Here is a 17752-nt window from a genome sequence, read left to right as displayed (position 1 = left end):
CTTTCCCGACAGTGAAGTGGCTTCTCTGTCACTGCAGAGCTAAATTTGCATCACACAGTTTATTGCACAGACAAACACAATATACGGTGCACAGAGTTCAGAGGTCACAACTGCTGTAAAGTTGTAATGATTGTGCTCACAGCAGCAGTAGGTACGTTGTATGCTTCAGGTTCTATTTTAGATTTACAGTTTGAATTTACAATCCTCATATCTTGGTAAATAAAATTCCTTGCTATTTGGCATAGCCTAACTCTAAAGATAGCAATCTTGACTGCAGTGAAGCCAAAGTCCAAATGGGTGTTCTGCAATAAAGGCTGTGTTTGTCTGTCTGAGATCCTTCATTTTGAAATGGCACATTCAAATACTTCTTCCCCAAAGAAAATAAAAAATACTAATGGAGGAATCAGGCACAGTATCAGATGCATCAGCTGCTCCACTGCAGAGGACTGATGCGGCCTAGTGGTTTTTAATGACAAACAATATTCCCAGAGAGTTTTGATTAGGTTTGGATTATGTCTCAGGCACACATGTGAGGAAGTTGTTTGTTATCCTTCTCTTCTGAAGATATAAATAATGGTGGAGCTCAGTTTACAGCTTTATGGCTGTAAACTGGTTGTCACACCCTATCTGATTATATGCATCTATGTATAAATATTAGCATAAGGGTTTTTTCTCAGCATTTGACATTGATTCCTGATTCTGCAAATACTGATGTGCATACAAAGGTCCTAATGAAGTCCGATTTCTCACATGAATAATTTGTGTAGGTGTGGTAAGGCTGATCAGTAAGTAATGTGGTTGGTTCCGTGCCTTTCAGTAGCCATTTGCTGTATTGCTAAACAGTTTTCATCAGAAATTCTTGCAGATAAGAAATATCTGTCATGTTTTTTCTCCTTTTGTAAGTAAGTTTAAGTCCAGAACATCTCCGAGAGGGCAATGAGTTAAAAATGAGATGTTTAATTTAGGCTGGGCTTGAGTCCATATTGTTCTCAGTCCACTGTTTATAAGAGGGTTTTATACTTTTCTGTTCTCTTGCTTATTTACAAACTTGGTGAAAGTTCATTGTTTAACGTCACTATTTTATCCTGCTATACCGTGGACTGAACTACTAAAGTAGAAATGCTTCTATGTACTGTTCCCGTCCTTTATTTTTACCTAAACATTTCTTCTTTCCTTGTTGTTTTGCTATTCTTCCATTTCCTTTCTTGTCCTCCTTTTGTCCTCAAGTTCATAATAAAGCAAAACCCAGAATAGAGGATAATATTTATGGACACAAATGCAACTCTGAAATTACAAAATGCTAACTTATTAAAATAGTCTGATTTTTGTCTGAAGTACTAATTGATCTTGCCCTGATGTACACTTCCACTTTTTCTTAATCTTTGAAGATAAAGAATGCAGTAGTTGATATATCTGTTTGGTTTTTTTTTTCCCTTGAAATCCCATTTCTTCTATTGTATAGTATTGTATTGTATAGTGTGTATAAATAGGAGGCAGGGGTCACTTCCTCAGGAGCAGTGTCATCTTTTTGTCCAGCTTCCTCAGTGGACTTTGAAAACATTGCAAGTGTTCATACCTTGAGGCATATTTTGGATGTGATGTACTACATACGTGGTTAGTACTCACGCTGTTAATGATACTTCACCACACACCAACTACATCTGCACTTGCATTTGCTTTGCTTAAAAACTACCTTGGGATATAGCAAAGCAATTAGTTTTTCTCATGTCTCGTGGGTACAACTTGCAAGACCAAATTAAGGCTGGACACGCCTTTCTTTGGTGACTGCAATTACAATGTTAATAGATGCCCATAGATTTTACTGACTGATCCTTATTTTTTTATTGGGTCATGTTGCAAGCTTAGTGTTGTCTGATGTGGCCAGGAAGACTTGTGATACTGATGGGTGGGGATCTAGTCAGCTGGAATATCTCATTTTTCCAAAGATAACATGCCAGGAACTGCTGAGGATGAGCTTGCAGAGACAACTCTTTCTCTGTGAACCAAGCAGAGGCAGTACCAAGTCCAGATGTCACCCAGCGCTTCTCGCTCACGAGTGCCTTCACAGTATCCTGCCTTCAAGTTGTAAGCTCAGAGAAAACAGAACTGATAACATGAGGTCCTCTCTAGCTATTTGATCTTCATGTTCTCAGGCTGTATCTACATAAGCTACAGCATAGCTGTAAGGCAATAAAGGTAAATAAGGTAAGCTTATTTGGAGTAAAAATGCAGAACATGCAGCAGCGGCTGGCATCCATGCCCACATATAGTAAAGCACTGCTGTAGCTTGCTGGATTTGTCTGCTCTGTGCTGACTTCACTTAGTTGGAGGTCTGAGGAAGGTAGGTGCGGCTGAGCACTGCTCATAGCCAGGTTATAACTTACAGGGTCTGTCATGATTCAGCTTTAAATATGCAAGAAGAAGTTAACTTCTTAATATGATCAGTGAGAGAGCCCTTGGGAAGAGTAATCTGTCTGGTGTAGTCTTATGTTAACTGAGTAAGAGCATGTTAAATTAATCACTGCCTCTTACATGTTGACACTGATTAGGCTAACACTGCTGTTGTATTATTATTTTTAATTACTTAAATAAGGAGATGGGCTCTCGTGTTCAGTTACGTCACTTCTCTAATGGTCCCTTTTTTTTGCGTCTTCATCTACCCTCCTTGGCAGCTGATAATAAAGAGAGCAGTTGTGCCTGCAGTTTGGACATTATCTAAATTGTTAACAGGAATGAAAAGAATCTAACGTTCTTGTTTTTCCTCAAGACTTGCAGCTAATGGCTTCCTGTTCTTGTTTCGCTTTGGGTTTTTTGCTTACTTTAATACAATTTCCTGTTTTGTTTTTTGTACTTGTGGGATTATATGTCACCTTCATGAGTAGGTGTGTTATGTTTTATGTTCTGACGTAATCCTGTTTCTGTCTGTGTGTATACAGGAGTCAGGAGGCTTAAAATTGTCAGTTTCAGTATCTCTGTGAACATTTTGATGATGTCATTTTTGTCTTTGACAGCCTTCAATCTGAGTTCAAAATCCTACATGGATTATTGCTGTTATTTTTGATCCAGTGTTAATTAAGGCAAGTTCCCTACTGCCACCTTCCCCTACAAGGAAAAGGACAAAAATAATTGTTACCTTGCTCTCCCAGCAGGGTCAGATACCCATTGTCACAGAAAAATGTTCTTGCATTTGATTAAGTTTCTCAACATCCATCCTGGATTTTGACACTCATGTGCCAAACAAAGATGAAGAACCTCATTTCTTTCTGACAGAATAACGTCTTTCAGTGGAATTCCAAGTGCAACATCCTGTTCTCCTGGTATGCGTAGTGTGCAGCGGGGTTTTATCATCATTTCCTGCACAAAATAGCATTCCCTCTCTAATGTGTTTGGTGGTGAGAGATGGAGATACAAAGATTTCAGATGCCATTTGTGAAGTCCACACTAACAAGTACTCCAGAGACTATAAGAAACAAAATTTAGCCATGAGAGCCCAAGGCGTGGATGCCACTACTGAAATGGAGGTGGTTCTTGCTTAATCTTTATTGCATTAGCTGAAAAGCAGGAGAGAACTGCTGTGTACCACTGACTTACATGTCAGTCTTGGAAGAAAAAAATTGGGCTTGTGTTCATACAACACTCTGACTTGTATGTACCACTTTCTGAAGAGCAGATTCTGGAAAATGTTTTCTCTTGTTTTTTTTTTTCCTTTAACCTGAAGTGCATTCAGCCAGAATCCTTATGTTGATGGTGGAATGGAGCCTCTGAATGTCTGTAATTATGACGTGAGAGACACTTGGAGCATGTCCAGAGAAGGGCAATGGAGCTGTGAGGGGTCTGTGACACAGGTCTTACAAGGAATGACTGAGGGAAATAGGATGGGACAGTCTGGAAAGAGGAGCTCAGGGGAGACCTTGTACAGTGCTCTGAATGGGAGGTTGTGGGAAAAAATGGGGATTGGCCTCTTCTCCCAGGTAACAGTGATAGGATGAGAGGGAATGGCCTCAGATTATGCCAGGGGAGGGAAAACTTTCTCCGAAAGAGTGGTTGGGCATTGGCACAGGGAGGTGATGGAGTCACTGTCCCTGCAGGTGTTCAAGAACTGGGAAGGTGTGGTATTAAGGAATGTTGTTAGTGGGGAAATACTGGTGTTAGGTGGGCAGTTGGATGATCTTACAGGTCTTTTCCATAATGATTCTATGATTTTAAAAAATAGATTTGGTGTACTGCAAAAAAATTAACAGTTGGAAGAGTCTCAGGTGGCACCAGTGATCTGAGTGCCTGCCATCGGTGATAGAATCAGTCTGCAGCAGCACCAGTTCCTGTGTATTTTTGTAACTGCTGAAATCAAATCTAATGCAGCTACTGAAGGTAAAACGTTTTAGGATTTGTTAACTTTTGTCTCCCTTATCATTTAGAGACAATAAATTCAGACATAAGAAGAGCAGAAGCAGAGCAGCATTCACATGAGCTAAATATTCCCATGTGCAGATGTAGGTGAGTGATTTTTAATCAGTTACTGGTGTGCCTGCACGTCAATGCTCGCTTACATAAACTGCAGTTCAGCTATACAAAGACATTAACAGCAACTGCAAAGAGAATCCTCCCTTTTCTGTATTTCAGTTCTTAATTTTGATCTTAAGAAAATCCTGGAAGCAAACACTCAGTCTTTTGATAATAGTGGTTTAAAGGTGTCAGGAAGCAGGAAACAAACAGAAGGGTGAGTGATCTCTTCTGCCTGCTCCCTTCCTTCCAGCCCCTATATAAACACCCGATGGTGCTGCTCATCGTGCTGCCGAGTTCTCCTGCCCCAAAGGGATGCTCTGGATTTATAGAGCAAACAGTTTTAGTTTCCCCAGAAACCCAGGTTTGTTTTAAAGCTGCCTTCGTTCATTTAGTGAGCATCTTCTTTCTTTTTACAACATGTGTTCAATACAGCAACTCTTTGCTTATCTTTATGAGGCGTACCTTAGCACAGCTGCTCTGGCATTATCCTCACAAAATGCCATCACAGACATTGGAGGCATAGCATTATTTATTAGCCCATTCTGGTGCAACTCGATTACTTTCTTTCCTTTAAAAGTGCTTGCTGCTGGAGCAGGCCTTTTGAGAGCAGCCAGTGTTCTTGTTTTTCTAACCATTTCTCTGCAGATGCCACACCTCACTTGAAAAGATATGTTCCTAAGCTGACCTTTCAGAGCAGCCCACAGCAGGTCGTGATTTGTCAGTTCCTTGTTCTAAAAGCTTCTGTTAAATGTCTTGCATGAGACTGATTGCAACGTGGCCTGAAGCAGCTGCTTTGCTTGCAATTTGTAACTCAGGCTGGCTGTCGGGGGAAGCAAATCTGAGCGATGGGAGAAAATGTACACGTGTTGGAGAAGTGCAACCTATCTTTTTATTGAGGCCCAATCTTTTTCCCCCAGACAGAAGTATGTAAACAGAGCCTGCACAGAGTGGGGAATAAACACATTGCTCACCAAGGGGATATCGGAACTTACCAAAACTTACCCTATGGATTTTGTAGGAGTGCATCAGCTGAAAACAACAACTCCTGAAAAATGAGGTGGGAATCATATTTAGAAATCATGGCTTTCACCTTTTGGTGGCTGTGGCAACTGCACCCAGGGCATGCACGTTATTTTATCACCAGATGTGAGATGCTGGCTGCTCAGCAGTGAGCCAAAGAGGAGCAAGGTTGTGTGAAAATAACAACAGGAGCTCTGGAGATGCAGTGGATGGAGTTCATAAGCAACTTTTAATCCTGCGTGCCCATTTCTGCCTGCTCCTTACAGGGTGGTGGGCAGTTTCCCCTTTCCCCGTGCAGCCCCATGGAGAGGGCTTTGCTGTATGCTCTGTGCTGCAGCCCCTTGCTATGAGTCTGCTGCTCTCCTGAGCCTCTGTGCAGGAAATAGCTGAGCTAATTTTAGAAGCAAAAACAGCCGAAAGAGGCCAATAGCGAATGCAGCCAGAGTATCTGCTGGCTAATTGGTTATGAAACCTGATTGATGCTCAGGCTTTTTCTGTATTAGTCTTGGCGGGGTTGGGGGAAAAGCAATGCAGACCTTTTCTGAGGCAGACATAAACGAACAGAAGCTCTTTAAAAATGAGCTTGTGGGAAATGAGAGGTTGGTGCAATACATCACGGGGACAGAGACTGCATGACAGCTTTTTGGGTACACATTGGCATAAAATCTGCTGGAGAGAGAAGAAATTATGATACTTTGCCTAGTGTGAACCAAGGGAAAGCGCAGGCTGCTGCTCATGTTGCACTGCCATACAGCTCTTGCACGCAGTTCTAAGCATATCGTGTTCTGCAGTTATTAAAATACAACTCCTAACGACAGCAGGAACCCAAATGCCCTTCTGAATTGTATGCAATGTGCGGCAGTTGTTCCTCCAGCTCAGGTCGTGTTTCAGTGTATGTTTTAGCAACAGATTTTTATTGCATCTGATTCCTCTACTGTTGCCCTGGCTGAGGATGCAGGAAATACAGAAACTTACTGCAACATTTGGTTTATAAGGGGAAAGATAATCAGCTCCCAGGATCTCAGCCTTGTATGACTCCGCTTTGTGTCGAGAGATGAAAACAAAATGACTTCTGTTTAAAATCTTTTATCTTAAAATCTGTCACTGCTTTACAAATTGCTTTGCAGAATGAACAGATGGATGAGGAGAAATGGCCCTATGCTGCTTTTTGCACTGTGAGCAGGACCAGCAGTGTCCCAGTGCAGCAGAGCTGATGGGGCTGCTCTCCTTGGTCGTCCTGAGCTTGGCAGGGAAAGACAGTGCTGCAAAGAGTTTCCCCTTATAGTCAACTTATCCCCTTCTATTCCATTCTCTCTCATCTCTTTTCTATTGTCTGCTCTTGAATAGATCTTTATCATGTTCTGATTAAAGCACTTGTTCTTCTTCCATACACTGTGGATACGGTTGCATTCATAGTACAAAACTCTTACTAGGATTAAACAGGTTACTGGGCTGGAGAAACAAATTTTATTCTAAGCATTGTAGGTTCAAAACTAAATGGTGTGAGCGTGGCTTTAAACCCTCATGAATTTCTGGCTTTATGTTCAAGCCCTTTACAAGGTGACATTCACTTGGAACTGTACCTGCTTTTCTTCTCTGATTGCTGCATGTGAAACAACCAATTCCTTTCCATTTTCAGTAAGATGATGCTTCCTGCTCTTCTGTGTAATCAGCCTCAGAAAAGGGGGTATTCTGTACAAAGAAAAGCTGCCTATCATAAACCCTGAGCCATTTTGTAACGTCTTGTTCCAGCTGATTGTGACTTAAATTTGCTTCTCAGTGTCATCTTTGGAAAAGACTCTTTGTCTTTGTAAGCTGGGCCAGAACGAGCCCCGATGAGCTGTTTGCTGTGCGATTGACATCCTCGGAACACACCCGACTGCAGCGGGAACCGATGCAGAACGTACAGCTCGTTACGGTGCTGCCAAAAGGGTTTTACCACCTCCTGCTGCAAAGTGAGGTGGGAACCAACGACTCTGTGCTCTGGGCTTAACAAAGCAGCTTTCCAGATCCAAAGGACCTGCTTGAAGATGTGCAGAGACCAAGCCTGAGGCACAGGAGTGCCCTAAGGCAAGGGAATAACTCTGCTGTTCATCTTCTTTAATTATCTTTGGTGCTCAAATCACTTTAGGGACTAACAGTGGCAGATATTCACCTCAGCAAATTTGGGGATGTCAGAATTATTTTGGCCAGTGGGAGTCCTTCATTACCAAGGTACATGGTCCCAGTCCTACAGTAATGCTTTACCCAGATTATTATTCCTTCACTATGCCTAAACTTCAGAGAAAAACGTATTCTTCTTTGCTTATGTGATCCTATAACTAATGTGTTGGTAATTGCTCACTGAGCTAAGAATAGCATCTCACAAGTCACACTTATTGTGGGTCTATGGATGATGCTTTCAAAGCCCCATGTGTTCCCGCAGTGTGCAGAAGCCTTCAGGCTCAACACTCCTATCCCAGCAGTAAATCAGAGGTACTCTCACAATACTTGGTCATGAATACCTGAGCCTGCTTCCAGAAGCATCCTGATAATGTAGTTACTATCAGGAGGCTCATTAAGGGTCAGGTGAAGAAAAATCTTTGTCCAGAAACTTCTGGGAGTTTCCTGGTGTTGCTGGCTGTGTGTTGGAGGTGATGTGTTTACTGAAGGCTTCAGTGCATGACTGCCAGCTTTTTTTTATTACTTGAAATCTAGCCTGCTTAAGATAGATAACACTTCTGTTGTGATTTATTGCATGTGGCACAAATCCTGTTCTGTTGCACATATCAAATTCTGTTGATGTCCCTGGCAGCGAAGACAGTTTGGCTCTTGTTATAATTTAAAACTCTGAGGCAAATGGCAAGAATTTCTAGAAGATGAGATTTCTAGGTGAGAGTTCTGAGGTGGGAGATTGCGTGGTCAGCTTCTAGTAACTACCAGAGCAAGGTCAACACCATCAGAATAGGTTACTGCAAATGGTAGTACCTCTGTGGTTTTTCAAGTTGCAAATATAAACTACTGCAAGGATGCTTTGATTTCTGTGGCAGTGTGATTTTTATAAATCCCACGCATGCTTGAAGTAAGAAATATTTGCATTGGTTCAAACGTGCCATAATGTTCCTACAAGGCTATGTGGGACATACTGCCTTGCGTAGGTGAGGTCTTGGAGCCAGCACAGAACTGGGATGTGAGCAAGCAGCAGCCAGCCCTGAGTTTCCTGCTGCAACTCAACATGCTTCTCTGAGCGCAGAACTTACAATGTTTTAGTACAACATCATGCAGTTGTTTTCCTGCCACGCTCTTTTTCCTTTCTCTAAGTACAGTTTTGCTGCACCTACTCATTAAATGCCAAATAGCACGTAGGGAAATATTTCCATGTGGGCAATTTGCTTTTAGGATTACTGTTTTATTTTTGGGTAACTGTCCTGTTGGTTCCATAAAGGAAGATGCAGGAGCCTGAGCCTGTCTGATGCTCAGTTTTTCCACAAATAGCAAATGATGGCTTCCTTGGTATCTCACCTAACACAAAAATGTCAATGTTTATAGGCGTTTTCAGTATGTCATGGGCTACAAACAGCATTTCTGTTCAAGGGATCATGATTTTCTTCCATGAAGAAATCAAAGGATTGCTTTGTTCTTGTTGTGAAGTAGCAGATATGGGCAGCAACTAAAAATAATGCTAGAACAAGTAAACACAGGTAGTGCTTGTATATCTTTTATGGGCATTCATCCAAACCAAACTCTTTCAGGTTCAGCCTGAAAAAACAGGTTGGAGCAGTTGAAAGCAGACCCAGAGATGCTACTTGGGGACTGGATGAGGTAATAAGCACAGTGAGCAACTTCTCTGCATCCGTCCTTCCCTCAGAGACCTTCTCAGCTCTTTGGGAACCACTGCAAAATTTCAGATTAGCCTCTGTAGGGGATGAATGTAAATATTAACATGCCTGGAATAACACAAGCCAAACTTTTAATTCCCACTGGGTCAGTTCTTGCTATATTTTCCCTGGCTAATGTCCCAATGTATCCAATACTAATTTGGTTTCAGTAAGAATAATTAGGTAATAAAAGCTGGACGTTGTGATTATATCACTGGTCTGTAAACTTTGGGCTTTATTCTGTTCTCAACCTTGTAAAAGATTTTCTGCAAGATAAGTTATTTCAGCTTCAGTGTTGTGCTTCATTGGTGTAAAATGAAGGTGCCGTATGCCCCACATCTACACTCTCTGGTGACCAAATCAGTAAGTGGAAGAAAGGCTTTCAGGAACCACTGTTATTCCATGTGCAAATATACTCAGCAGCTTTTAGTCCTATGGTGCTGCAGACTTGGCAGGAAGCTCACCTAGCTGGTGAAAAGTACCCATGGCCACACCTTTGTGTGAGTACGTGGAGAGGGTACAATGGAATGAGTTCATAAGGTCTTATTTCTGATCTGGCTAACAAGCTGGGACAGTCCTTCCTTCCCAGTCAACAGAAAGCCGCTGGAAGATCAATGAGGTTGTAGATAGAGAATGAATAACAGCTTACCCCACGCAGGGTAAGCCATGATGTCTTAGCTCAAATTCCCTGCTGCATTTCACTGTTATTTATGGCTTCACTTATTTATTAGAGATTATTGGTCAATGGTTGCTCCAAACCTATGCTGGTAAGGTTTTTGGCTCTGTCTACCTACATTTGCAGTTAAAGTCCGTCCTACAGCACAGCAGGAACATCATTTTGCAAAACCCTTATTCAGACAAAATGTTGTTTATGACCAGACTTTGTATAATGAGGTCAGATAGACCTTTCTGTTGGCAGAGGTATTTTTATTTCTTGCCTAGAGCAGAGGCGAGGGAGGAAGAGAAGCAAAGGAGCACCAAGACAAGAATTTGTAAGTGCATTTAATCAGTCATATAAATCGCACGTGAATCAAACTCATCTAGTCCTGGCCTTTTAGCTTGAAAATAGGTAAAATATTGAATCGCTGGAGTCAGAAAAGAGCAACGGGAAGTCAAGCCAAATCCTCTGTCAGCAAGCATGTCTCCAAATACAGAATTAGTTTAATTGTCTGTCCTTGTTAGGCCTGTATTCTAGGATTTAAAAATAGCTGCCAGCAGTCTCTAATCAAGACTTGAAAAATATATTCTGCCAGGGATCCTGCAACTCTGTGCCTGATGGTGCTCACGATGGGACAGGTTTATGAACCTTCCCAAATGCCTTTTGGACAGCTTGGAAGCCACCAGTCTTTGTGTCGTAAAAGTGAATGCAAGTCATGGTACATGACAGAACACAAAGTTAGTCCAAAGGAGTTCTGTTTACCCTTTTTCTAGAATCATTAAGGTTGGAAGAGATCTCCAAGATCATCAAGTCCAATCACCAACCCACCCCCACCATGCCCACTGCCCATATCCCTCAATGCCACATCTCCATGGTTACTGAGCACCTCCAGGGATGGTGACCTCACCACGTCCCCAGGCAGCCCATTCCAGTCCACCGCTACTCTTTCAGAGAAGAATATTTCTTCTAATACTGTGTTTACACATACTATTATTTTTCAATGCTTTCTCTGTTTATGCTATATTTAGGCTTTAAAATATATATATATATATATGTATTTCCAACTTTTTAATAAATAATTAATGCCAGTACTTAGAGATTATATATTTGGGCTAAATCTTAATTGAACATAAATTTGCGTCATGCTGCTGATTTTGGTGAGACTCAGAAGAATGGGTACCCAAATCAGAGTTCTGCTGTTTAAAAGCAGCTGATGAAATGGCCCAAGAAGAATAGAAATGTGGTTGGATGTATTTACAATGCCTTCTGAAATGAAATAAGAAAAAAATTACTGAGGAAACTTCTGGAGGGAGGAAAATACTGCATTATCTCTGCGTATTGTATTGTCTTCAGAAATAACTCGGAAGCAAGAGTTGACTCAGTTTGGAAAATGAAGAACGTAATGAAATACCCATGAAAGGTCAGAAAACTGGATGGTTACAGCGATGGCTATAAATAGATTAACATAAGCTGAGTAGGGGATTTGAGTGAAATATCCAAAAGTTGAACTGGGTACATCACCAATTACGTTGGGAGATGGTCTTGCCTGAAAATATTGAGGATTTTTAATACAAAAGAGGCATTACGGAGTGATCCCAAATTTGCTTACCATTACCACATCTTTCTTCTTATGCTGCCTTGCTTATAACTTCTCCTCGTGCACTGCAGGCAGATAGTAAACGCCCCAAGTACTGTACCTTGCAGCTTGATTAAAGAAAATGAAGATAGCGAAGCAGAGGGGAAAGAAAGAAATCTGTGTGGTTAGAGGAAAGCTATTATAACGTGGAAAGTGCTCTCTGGAAGAGAAAAATTTACCTCTGTGAAATAAACTCAAGTGAAATGGTCAGAACCACATTGGACTGGACAGGTTCTTCTCGTAGATCAGTCATGGAACTCATCATCAGTTAGTATCAAAGTAATGGAAAGTGATAGCTGGGGCTGTGTTGTCATCTTTTGCTCAAACTGAAGTTAAACTTCTTTCTATTTTTCTTTTGCCTCAGATATTGTCGTGTTTCAGATCTACATCACCAACTGTACGGTCATTTTGGCAACTGTCTCAATTGAACTCTCTAGCGTCTTTACCTGTGAACACACAGTCCCACTGGAAATAGGTAAGAGAGACACTCATGAACAACCATTGAATAGGAAAAAGTAACTGTCCCACTCACACGATCATTAGTTACTACTAAAAAATATTTATGGCACTGTAAAGTCTCATGTCTCTCCCTTGGCTTGAAAAGTTCTGGTATTTCTTATTCTCTATTGTTCCATACTATTTATAACTTCTAGCTGCCCAGGTCATACTCCCTGTAGTTCCCCTGCCAGGTTAGAAGAATGTTTTTGTCCTTTTCTGTCTAAAATTACTCCAGCATGCTTTATCTTCTGTTTCCTCTAATTATTTTTCCCCAATTCATTGTTCCTGATATTGTTCCTAAACCGAATATATTGATTTCCTGTCTCTCCTCCTGGCTTTTGTTTATTAAGATGATAAATGCTTTAAGATAGAGCCTGTTCTTTGTTATACATATTGAATCTCTCTTACAAGAAAATCACCATCCCAAATTTAAGAGGTGAATCACAAATAAGTTTAGAAAAGACACAGCGCATCTTTAATTTCTTTTCCTTTATTAGATTTTTGTGCCGCTGGTTATGAAGGATTATTGACTTGTCAGGAATTGACAGTTTGCATTTACATGCCTGAAATATCTTCTATTAAATATCAGTCAGTCAAATTGCTTCTAAAATGATCTTCTGTAATTAAGAAATAAAAATAGTAATCACTTTAAATTTTCTTTAGCTCGTTAACGTGATACATGCAAAATATAAAAGTTTTATGTCCTTACGTATGCTACTTCTGAAGGTTTCATGACCTGGTGTTAAATGATCCAGAGCTGAGATGGACCCACAAGAGTGGAGAGAGTGGAAATGGAAAGGAATGCTGACCAGAGCATCCTCATTTGACCTCACCAGATGGTCACTTCCTCAGGAACACCCCGAGGTAGTCCCCAGAGCATCCCACAGGAGGCAGGTGATGGGGCATCTGCATGGCACCGCTGAGGTCACAGGATGTGTCCCAGCCAGTGGAAACATATGGTAACCCAGCCCATCTGTCAGTCTAGCGTTGACTTCAGCGGAATTTTGCTCCAGCAGAGCTTTACTCCAGTCATGGTACTCTGTTCGGAAAAATAAACATGAATGTATTCTCATATCCTGAATGCAAGTTAATCAAATTGGGTAAGGCAAGAGAAAGCAAATATAAGTAATGCTATAGACCAGGATGCCAGCTGATCTTGTGGTTTGATAGGTGATTCCTCGTTGTTTGCTCTGCTAAGAGGAAAACTTGTGCATTTCTTTGTAACATTTGTGAATGGATTTGTGTGTTTGTCTTTGCACTACTGTGGCAGAGCACCATAAATGCGATAAGGAGTGACTCATGCATGCACCCTGTTAGCAACATGAGCATGCTGAGTGACGTGCAGCCGCTCCCACAGAGAGCGATGCACACAGTCAGAGGAAGATGCATTCTGTGTGCAGTATGTAAAGATATTTGCAGGGAGTCGAGGATGTTTACGCAGCCATAAAGGGAGCAGGTGTGAGCAGAACACTGAATGGAGCCCAGCATCCTGTTTTTTCTTAGGAAGTCTCTTTTTTTTTCTTTTTATTTTCATGGGACATCACTGTCTTTCTGTTTGCATCTCTGGGCAAGATAGGGATCAATAGTAAAAATAGTTTAATTATCAAAGCTTTTTGAGCAGTCAGGTGCTGGAGCAGGCCGCCAAGGGAGGTGGTTGAGTCACAGTCCTTGGAGGTGTTCAAGAAATGAACAAATGATGTGGTACCAAAGAACGTGGCTTAATGGGGAAATGTTGGTGGTAGTGGGACAGTTGGACTAGGTAATCTTGGAGGTCTTTTCCAACCTTGGTTGTTCTACGATTCTCTTCCAGAGCATGCTGTGCATGGGGGTGGCTGGAAGGCTTTGCTCAGATGGAGCTGTGAGGTCAGCTCCCAGGAGGGAGGACTGCTTTATCTCAGTGCGATAGAAGACATTTCCATCTGCTCAGTTGGAGCAGAATCCCTTTCTGTTTCTGACAGTACTTGGCACAGCGTTGATACCAGAATCATAGTTTTCCATTGTTGTTTTGACTCTCAGAAAACTTCTTTTATGGACAAGAATTTGATAGCTGCACATCTTTTTTTTTAATGTAACTGGTGTTCTGCCACGTTGGCTTTTCTGCTGCATTTTCATTAATGCATTGCAAGGCTTTGACTGTGCATGGAGGACTTGACACCTTTCCAAGGCCATGCTGGGTGGCACTGAGGTGATGGCTTGGCACTGGATCTGCGTGCTGAAGAGTAATTTTGGTGCTTTCCTCATCCTAATGAAGGATGGAAACCTTGTTTGCCTCTTTCAGGTTGGTGAAAGCCGTCATAGACTCCTAGGGATTGGAGAGAATTTTTCCATTTTGTATTTAATGACAAGCAATAAATATTCCATGAAGCCCTACTGAGGCTGTTGTAACGGCAGCACAGAGACTACAGTGTGTTTGCGTAGCTCTGCTAGCAGTATTATTAATGATGCAAAAGATAGAATACAACCACATTCCCTCTTTAGCCCAAGGGGGCTGGATTTATCAGGGAACAGGTACTGGCGAACTTGCAATAGCTGCCTGCTGCAGCAGGGGATGGGGAGCCCCAGGGCAATTCCCTTAAAATAATAATAATAATTAAAAAATAACAAAGCCCCACCAACTGAACACCCTGTTCATATGTGATTTTTCTAATTTTAGGCATATGCTATTATTTTGTTGGGGCATGATGAGCCTGTAGCTTTTTTCTTTCCTGAACAATGACAATAACAAAGTATTGCTAAAAATAAAATACCCAACTTTATATACATTGAGAAGGTATTTAAGTTATATTCGTGAAATGTAACCCCTGCATGAACTTGGGAATGTCTGCTGCTAGAAGTTCAAGCCAATGCCTTTTTATAGCAGCGTTCTGACAAGGATTATTTATGTATTTCACTGTATGCACTGTATAGAAAACTCTGGAGGCAGTGTTATTTTTAGCTATGTGACCTTCAAGTATATTCATCTATATACCAGTAAATTAGTTTTTAACAGGTGAATGACTTAATATAGCTAGGCAGATGAGTTGCAGATGTGGATAACATCTGTCTAAGCTGCTTTTTTCCAGGCTTTAGATTACTCATCTGGGATGGTTAGAAGCCAGCTATGGGGATTATTGATAAAAATGAGTTAAGAATAGATTAGAACATTTCCCTTGTGAGGTATAATGTTTCTCTGATGACTGCATTTTCCATCTTCCATTAAACATCACAAGTCAGAATTTTTTAAACTCATTTTAAACTATTCATGTTCTATTTAAATTGTATTATTAAAAATGTTCAAGTTTCCTGACACAGAGTGAAGGGTGTTCTTTTAAGAGAAAGCAAAAAGAAGAACAGTTCAGCTTTAGCTTAGGGTCTTACTGCATTGTGGAGAAGGAAATTTTGTTCTGCTGCGCTGAGTTGTTGCCTGCTCTGAGCCACACACATGGCCAAGATGGGCACTAATTAATTTTAGTCATTGGTGCAAATGTGATCCTCCTCTAAGCATCCAGACTTTTAGTGCAGTCGTGGTTTTGTGTAGTTCCAATGCTTTGGTGTCTCTTTTTGTTATTGCTTTTTATTTCCAATAAGTCTTCTCAGTATTCTGTATTTTAAAAGTCTTTGGCACATGCAGAAAGATGAAGAGATGGAGTTCAGCGTGAGGAAGTTATTTGAAATGCGATAGCTCTAAAGCTTAAAATAAATGAGTATTTGAAGTCTGTTCAAAGATGTAATAAATGTGAAATGACTCTGTCCCTGTGAGAGTCATAGGGACTCTGCTTGGCTGGATAGAGGATTCAGCTGGGCTCTTACCTGCCATACAGAGGTTATTACTCAAATCAGGAAAACAGGAAGAAAAAAAAGAGAGAAAAATACAGGGAGGGAGAAAGGTAGGAGAAAGGAATGCTTCACTGTTGAGGAAAGAGGAAAAAATATATAGGATAACATAATGTATAGAAAAAAAATGCATAGCAAAACTATTTTCCCCCAAAACCTGAAGTTATGGAGCAGAAGATGGACTGCTTGAGTCCTTTGTCACACTCCCTTGCGTTGTAGCAAATAGCTGTAAGGAACGAAAGGTAAAGAAACAAAACACTGAAACCTGCAATGTTTTGCAGCACAGGGTGTGGTGAAAGGATGGCAGTGGGTAAATGTGAGAAGTACTGGGGCTGAGGATTCAGCTCTGAACTCTGACCTTGTCCTTTTCTGGCATCATCTCCAGACCTTTTTGTCTGGTGTGTTAGGGATATAATTCCTCTCATAATACTGCCAGTTAATTTATTAATTTCCACAAATGTTTTTTTATCAATTGTAAATGTTTTCTGTTATGTACTACATTTTCATGCTATTTTTAACTCTAAGATGACTGTAAAACAAACCCTGTTTCATCAGCTGTGTTGGTAATACAAGAGGAAGCACTGTCCTAAGCCTTCTCTTTCCTGGCAGCCTCTCCCCGCTTCTGATCTTTTTCCAGATCTAATATTCTGAGCTATGGGATGTGATGGGTAATTGGATAATGTGAGCCAAGTACATTTGTTTTCACATGGAGGTTATCTGAGGTGCAGGTTTCACATGTGAAGATACTGTATTTAAAATGTGCAGCTTTATTTCCATCTCTCCTGGGGATTGGAACCAGATGATCTCTAAGGTCCCTTCCAACCCAAGCAGTTCTGTGACTCCATGGCTCTGCCTTTGAGCTCGGGGCAGCTGGGTCAGCTGGATGGACCGTATAGTGTGAGCTGTGATGCAGCCTCTCAGGGAAACATCAACCTCTGCACTTGTTAGTCCAATGGTCCTCTGCTAGAAAAGGAGATTTGGCAAGGAACGCATGGAATCAGTGCAGGAAATGTAAACTGAGAGAGAAAGCAATTTAACCCAGGTAATATACAGGCAATGAAAGTGGTGTTAGCAAAAGCACAATGACCACAGAAAGAGAAGGAAGTTGCAAGCAGAGGATAGCTCCGCTGCGGTTCTGAACTGCTCTATTACTCTTTTTTTTTTTTTTAATTGTTGGTGTGCTAATTTATGATATGCTTTATAACACTTGACTTATGCAGGTTTTTAAGATTTCTCTTGTTATTCCACCAAACCTCCTTTCTTCTCATCTGCCCTTATTATTCTTTAAGTTCCAGCCAATGGGTGTCTTAACTGCCAGGATAAAGCGGTAGAGGCATTTAGTGACATTTTCTGAGGCAGTCTTCCAGTAACATCCCAAAACACAGGGCTAACTTGCATCTGTCTGTGCTTGTTCTGTTAGCGGTGGGTCTGTATGGAAATAGTTGGGCAAAATCACCATTTTGGTGAAAATGTACAGATTAGAATGTATGTGAGAAGGAATTCAGCCTGTGGAGCATGCCCAGCGTGGCATAATGGGGACTATTTCCCCCACTGCCCACGCCTCTGTCATTTCCTTCCTACCACATACGAAAAGCATCATCTTCCTGAACTTTGCACGGTTTGTTCTTCAAGCATTTCAGCCTTCCTCATGCAAATTATGCAAATACCAGTGTGAGCTCTGGTTCTGTTTGTGCCATTGTCAAATTTTTGGGACCAAAATAAGTCTTTACTCAAACAAACAAACAAACAAACAACAACAAGAAGCCT

General features: G+C 41.1%; 1 long non-coding RNA gene across 1 annotated transcript in view; it reads left to right on the top strand.

Annotated features, from left to right (window-relative positions):
- The first annotated feature begins 410 nt into the window (after positions 1-410).
- Positions 411-17752, top strand: part of LOC122161019 — a 21810-nt gene continuing 4468 nt past the window's right edge. Inside the window, exons 1-3 of the long non-coding RNA XR_006169035.1 lie at positions 411-785; positions 12039-12149; positions 12899-13036. This is a non-coding gene — a long non-coding RNA (uncharacterized LOC122161019). The remainder of the gene's footprint in view (positions 786-12038; positions 12150-12898; positions 13037-17752) is intronic.

Source organism: Centrocercus urophasianus, unplaced genomic scaffold, assembly GCF_019232065.1.
Source record: "Centrocercus urophasianus isolate 14NV4802_14NV808 unplaced genomic scaffold, USGS_Curo_1.0 seq_18, whole genome shotgun sequence".
Taxonomy (NCBI): domain Eukaryota; kingdom Metazoa; phylum Chordata; class Aves; order Galliformes; family Phasianidae; genus Centrocercus; species Centrocercus urophasianus.
This window is presented reverse-complemented; position numbering and strand designations above follow the sequence as displayed.